Source organism: Micromonas pusilla, assembly GCF_000151265.4.
Source record: "Micromonas pusilla CCMP1545 genomic scaffold MICPUCscaffold_10, whole genome shotgun sequence".
NCBI lineage: Eukaryota > Viridiplantae > Chlorophyta > Mamiellophyceae > Mamiellales > Mamiellaceae > Micromonas > Micromonas pusilla.
The window spans coordinates 752,752-759,133 of NW_003315891.1; positions in this window are offsets into that span (position 1 = coordinate 752,752).

Below are 6,382 nucleotides of genomic sequence, written 5' to 3' on the forward strand. Positions count from 1 at the left end.
TCGCCGCCTGTGCCCGTGTCGCCTAAGCCCACGGCCACAGTGAAAGCGCCACCAGTGCCGCTAGTACTCGCACCGCCAGTCGTCACAGCAACACTCCCCGAGTTGCCGCCGGTGGCAGTGCCCGTGTCCATCGTGAACGCTCCCGACACACCAGCACTCGATGTCCCGGTCGCCAAAGTCATGGACCCGCTCACGCCGCTCGTACCGGCGTTTGCTGACTTCACGCTCACGGCGCCGCTCGATGTTGCCGTGCCGACGCCGCTCACCACGGTGATGCCGCCGCCTGTGGAACTAACGCCGACGCCGCCGGTCACGGTCACGCCGCCGCCAAGGGTTGCACCCTGGCCCGCGGTCACGCCCACGGCACCTCCCGCGGCCGCACTGGACTTGCCCGCGGTCATGCCGATGTCGCCGCCTGTGCCCGTGTCGCCGTCGCCCACGGCCACAGTGAAAGCGCCACCAGTGCCGCTAGTACTCGCACCGCCAGTCGTCACAGCAACACTCCCCGAGTTGCCGCCGGTGGCAGTGCCCGTGTCCATCGTGAACGCTCCCGACACACCAGCACTCGATGTCCCGGTCGCCAAAGTCATGGACCCGCTCACGCCGCTCGTACCGGCGTTTGCTGACTTCACGCTCACGGCGCCGCTCGATGTTGCCGTGCCGACGCCGCTCACCACGGTGATGCCGCCGCCTGTGGAACTAACGCCGACGCCGCCGGTCACGGTCACGCCGCCGCCAAGGGTTGCACCCTGGCCCGCGGTCACGCCCACGGCACCTCCCGCGGCCGCACTGGACTTGCCCGCGGTCATGCCGATGTCGCCGCCTGTGCCCGTGTCGCCTAAGCCCACGGCCACAGTGAAAGCGCCACCAGTGCCGCTAGTACTCGCACCGCCAGTCGTCACAGCAACACTCCCCGAGTTGCCGCCGGTGGCAGTGCCCGTGTCCATCGTGAACGCTCCCGACACACCAGCACTCGATGTCCCGGTCGCCAAAGTCATGGACCCGCTCACGCCGCTCGTACCGGCGTTTGCTGACTTCACGCTCACGGCGCCGCTCGATGTTGCCGTGCCGACGCCGCTCACCACGGTGATGCCGCCGCCTGTGGAACTAACGCCGACGCCGCCGGTCACGGTCACGCCGCCGCCAAGGGTTGCACCCTGGCCCGCGGTCACGCCCACGGCACCTCCCGCGGCCGCACTGGACTTGCCCGCGGTCATGCCGATGTCGCCGCCTGTGCCCGTGTCGCCGTCGCCCACGGCCACAGTGAAAGCGCCACCAGTGCCGCTAGTACTCGCACCGCCAGTCGTCACAGCAACACTCCCCGAGTTGCCGCCGGTGGCAGTGCCCGTGTCCATCGTGAACGCTCCCGACACACCAGCACTCGATGTCCCGGTCGCCAAAGTCATGGACCCGCTCACGCCGCTCGTACCGGCGTTTGCTGACTTCACGCTCACGGCGCCGCTCGATGTTGCCGTGCCGACGCCGCTCACCACGGTGATGCCGCCGCCTGTGGAACTATCGCCGACGCCGCCGGTCACGGTCACGCCGCCGCCAAGGGTTGCACCCTGGCCCGCGGTCACGCCCACGGCACCTCCCGCGGCCGCACTGGACTTGCCCGCGGTCATGCCGATGTCGCCGCCTGTGCCCGTGTCGCCGTCGCCCACGGCCACAGTGAAAGCGCCACCAGTGCCGCTAGTACTCGCACCGCCAGTCGTCACAGCAACACTCCCCGAGTTGCCGCCGGTGGCAGTGCCCGTGTCCATCGTGAACGCTCCCGACACACCAACACTCGATGTCCCGGTCGCCAAAGTCATGGACCCGCTCACGCCGCTCGTACCGGCGTCTGCTGACTTCACGCTCACGGCGCCGCTCGATGTTGCCGTGCCGACGCCGCTCACCACGGTGATGCCGCCGCCTGTGGAACTAACGCCGACGCCGCCGGTCACGGTCACGCCGCCGCCAAGGGTTGCACCCTGGCCCGCGGTCATTGAGATTGCACCGCCTGTGCCGGTGTCGCCCGTGCCAACGGTCGCGCTGAAAGCGCCGCCAGCGCCACCGGTGGAACCGCCGGTGTCGAGGTCGATTTCACCTGAAGACCCAGCAGTTGCAGTGCCGGTGTTGAGCTTCAACTTGCCTGACACGCCTGCGAGCGACGTCCCGGTCTGGAGGGTCATCGCCCCGCTCACGCCATTCGCTTTTGAATCACCCGTGTGCACGTGCATCGTTCCGCTCGAGGTCTCGCCTCTGCCTGACACGATGTCGACCTGCCCTCCGGCTTTCGTGGTGTCCGATGTCGCGCCGGCAGAGATGCTCACGTCACCGCCCACGCCCGACGTAGTCCCCCCAACGGTCAAGCTGATATCCCCAGCTTTACCACCGGGTGAAAGGCCCGTGGCAATGATGACTTCACCACTTCTGCCAGTGGACGCATCCCCAGAGCTGATGCTCACCGCGCCGCTCAACGACACGCCATCACCGCTCGCAAGGACGAGATCCCCGCCAGAGGTGGTAGAGCCAACACCTGCGGTGATCGTGACAGCACCACCAACAGGGGCTTTGCCAGCGGACATCGTGATAGCACCGCCCGTGCCCGAGTCGCCCGTGCCAACGGTCACGCTGAAAGCACCGCCCGAACCCCCGGTGGAACCGCCAGTCGTCACAGCAACACTCCCCGAGTTGCCGCCGGTGGCAGTGCCCGTGTCCATCGTGAACGCTCCCGACACACCAGCACTCGATGTCCCGGTCGCCAAAGTCATGGACCCGCTCACGCCGCTCGTACCGGCGTTTGCTGACTTCACGCTCACGGCGCCGCTCGATGTTGCCGTGCCGACGCCGCTCACCACGGTGATGCCGCCGCCTGTGGAACTATCGCCGACGCCGCCGGTCACGGTCACGCCGCCGCCAAGGGTTGCACCCTGGCCCGCGGTCACGCCCACGGCACCTCCCGCGGCCGCACTGGACTTGCCCGCGGTCATGCCGATGTCGCCGCCTGTGCCCGTGTCGCCGTCGCCCACGGCCACAGTGAAAGCGCCACCAGTGCCGCTAGTACTCGCACCGCCAGTCGTCACAGCAACACTCCCCGAGTTGCCGCCGGTGGCAGTGCCCGTGTCCATCGTGAACGCTCCCGACACACCAGCACTCGATGTCCCGGTCGCCAAAGTCATGGACCCGCTCACGCCGCTCGTACCGGCGTTTGCTGACTTCACGCTCACGGCGCCGCTCGATGTTGCCGTGCCGACGCCGCTCACCACGGTGATGCCGCCGCCTGTGGAACTATCGCCGACGCCGCCGGTCACGGTCACGCCGCCGCCAAGGGTTGCACCCTGGCCCGCGGTCACGCCCACGGCACCTCCCGCGGCCGCACTGGACTTGCCCGCGGTCATGCCGATGTCGCCGCCTGTGCCCGTGTCGCCGTCGCCCACGGCCACAGTGAAAGCGCCACCAGTGCCGCTAGTACTCGCACCGCCAGTCGTCACAGCAACACTCCCCGAGTTGCCGCCGGTGGCAGTGCCCGTGTCCATCGTGAACGCTCCCGACACACCAGCACTCGATGTCCCGGTCGCCAAAGTCATGGACCCGCTCACGCCGCTCGTACCGGCGTTTGCTGACTTCACGCTCACGGCGCCGCTCGATGTTGCCGTGCCGACGCCGCTCACCACGGTGATGCCGCCGCCTGTGGAACTAACGCCGACGCCGCCGGTCACGGTCACGCCGCCGCCAAGGGTTGCACCCTGGCCCGCGGTCACGCCCACGGCACCTCCCGCGGCCGCACTGGACTTGCCCGCGGTCATGCCGATGTCGCCGCCTGTGCCCGTGTCGCCGTCGCCCACGGCCACAGTGAAAGCGCCACCAGTGCCGCTAGTACTCGCACCGCCAGTCGTCACAGCAACACTCCCCGAGTTGCCGCCGGTGGCAGTGCCCGTGTCCATCGTGAACGCTCCCGACACACCAGCACTCGATGTCCCGGTCGCCAAAGTCATGGACCCGCTCACGCCGCTCGTACCGGCGTTTGCTGACTTCACGCTCACGGCGCCGCTCGATGTTGCCGTGCCGACGCCGCTCACCACGGTGATGCCGCCGCCTGTGGAACTAACGCCGACGCCGCCGGTCACGGTCACGCCGCCGCCAAGGGTTGCACCCTGGCCCGCGGTCACGCCCACGGCACCTCCCGCGGCCGCACTGGACTTGCCCGCGGTCATGCCGATGTCGCCGCCTGTGCCCGTGTCGCCTAAGCCCACGGCCACAGTGAAAGCGCCACCAGTGCCGCTAGTACTCGCACCGCCAGTCGTCACAGCAACACTCCCCGAGTTGCCGCCGGTGGCAGTGCCCGTGTCCATCGTGAACGCTCCCGACACACCAGCACTCGATGTCCCGGTCGCCAAAGTCATGGACCCGCTCACGCCGCTCGTACCGGCGTTTGCTGACTTCACGCTCACGGCGCCGCTCGATGTTGCCGTGCCGACGCCGCTCACCACGGTGATGCCGCCGCCTGTGGAACTAACGCCGACGCCGCCGGTCACGGTCACGCCGCCGCCAAGGGTTGCACCCTGGCCCGCGGTCACGCCCACGGCACCTCCCGCGGCCGCACTGGACTTGCCCGCGGTCATGCCGATGTCGCCGCCTGTGCCCGTGTCGCCGTCGCCCACGGCCACAGTGAAAGCGCCACCAGTGCCGCTAGTACTCGCACCGCCAGTCGTCACAGCAACACTCCCCGAGTTGCCGCCGGTGGCAGTGCCCGTGTCCATCGTGAACGCTCCCGACACACCAGCACTCGATGTCCCGGTCGCCAAAGTCATGGACCCGCTCACGCCGCTCGTACCGGCGTTTGCTGACTTCACGCTCACGGCGCCGCTCGATGTTGCCGTGCCGACGCCGCTCACCACGGTGATGCCGCCGCCTGTGGAACTAACGCCGACGCCGCCGGTCACGGTCACGCCGCCGCCAAGGGTTGCACCCTGGCCCGCGGTCACGCCCACGGCACCTCCCGCGGCCGCACTGGACTTGCCCGCGGTCATGCCGATGTCGCCGCCTGTGCCCGTGTCGCCGTCGCCCACGGCCACAGTGAAAGCGCCACCAGTGCCGCTAGTACTCGCACCGCCAGTCGTCACAGCAACACTCCCCGAGTTGCCGCCGGTGGCAGTGCCCGTGTCCATCGTGAACGCTCCCGACACACCAGCACTCGATGTCCCGGTCGCCAAAGTCATGGACCCGCTCACGCCGCTCGTACCGGCGTTTGCTGACTTCACGCTCACGGCGCCGCTCGATGTTGCCGTGCCGACGCCGCTCACCACGGTGATGCCGCCGCCTGTGGAACTAACGCCGACGCCGCCGGTCACGGTCACGCCGCCGCCAAGGGTTGCACCCTGGCCCGCGGTCACGCCCACGGCACCTCCCGCGGCCGCACTGGACTTGCCCGCGGTCATGCCGATGTCGCCGCCTGTGCCCGTGTCGCCGTCGCCCACGGCCACAGTGAAAGCGCCACCAGTGCCGCTAGTACTCGCACCGCCAGTCGTCACAGCAACACTCCCCGAGTTGCCGCCGGTGGCAGTGCCCGTGTCCATCGTGAACGCTCCCGACACACCAGCACTCGATGTCCCGGTCGCCAAAGTCATGGACCCGCTCACGCCGCTCGTACCGGCGTTTGCTGACTTCACGCTCACGGCGCCGCTCGATGTTGCCGTGCCGACGCCGCTCACCACGGTGATGCCGCCGCCTGTGGAACTAACGCCGACGCCGCCGGTCACGGTCACGCCGCCGCCAAGGGTTGCACCCTGGCCCGCGGTCATTGAGATTGCACCGCCTGTGCCGGTGTCGCCCGTGCCAACGGTCACGCTGAAAGCGCCGCCAGCGCCACCGGTGGAACCGCCGGTGTCGAGGTCGATTTCACCTGAAGACCCAGCAGTTGCAGTGCCAGTGTTGAGCTTCAACTTGCCTGACACGCCTGCGAGCGACGTCCCGGTCTGGAGGGTCATCGCCCCGCTCACGCCATTCGCTTTTGAATCACCCGTGTGCACGTGCATCGTTCCGCTCGAGGTCTCGCCTCTGCCTGACACGATGTCGACCTGCCCTCCGGCTTTCGTGGTGTCCGATGTCGCGCCGGCAGAGATGCTCACGTCACCGCCCACGCCCGACGTAGTCCCCCCAACGGTCAAGCTGATATCCCCAGCTTTACCACCGGGTGAAAGGCCCGTGGCAATGATGACTTCACCACTTCTGCCAGTGGACGCATCCCCAGAGCTGATGCTCACCGCGCCGCTCAACGACACGCCATCACCGCTCGCAAGGACGAGATCCCCGCCAGAGGTGGTAGAGCCAACACCTGCGGTGATCGTGACAGCACCACCAACAGGGGCTTTGCCAGCGGACATCGTGATAGCACCGC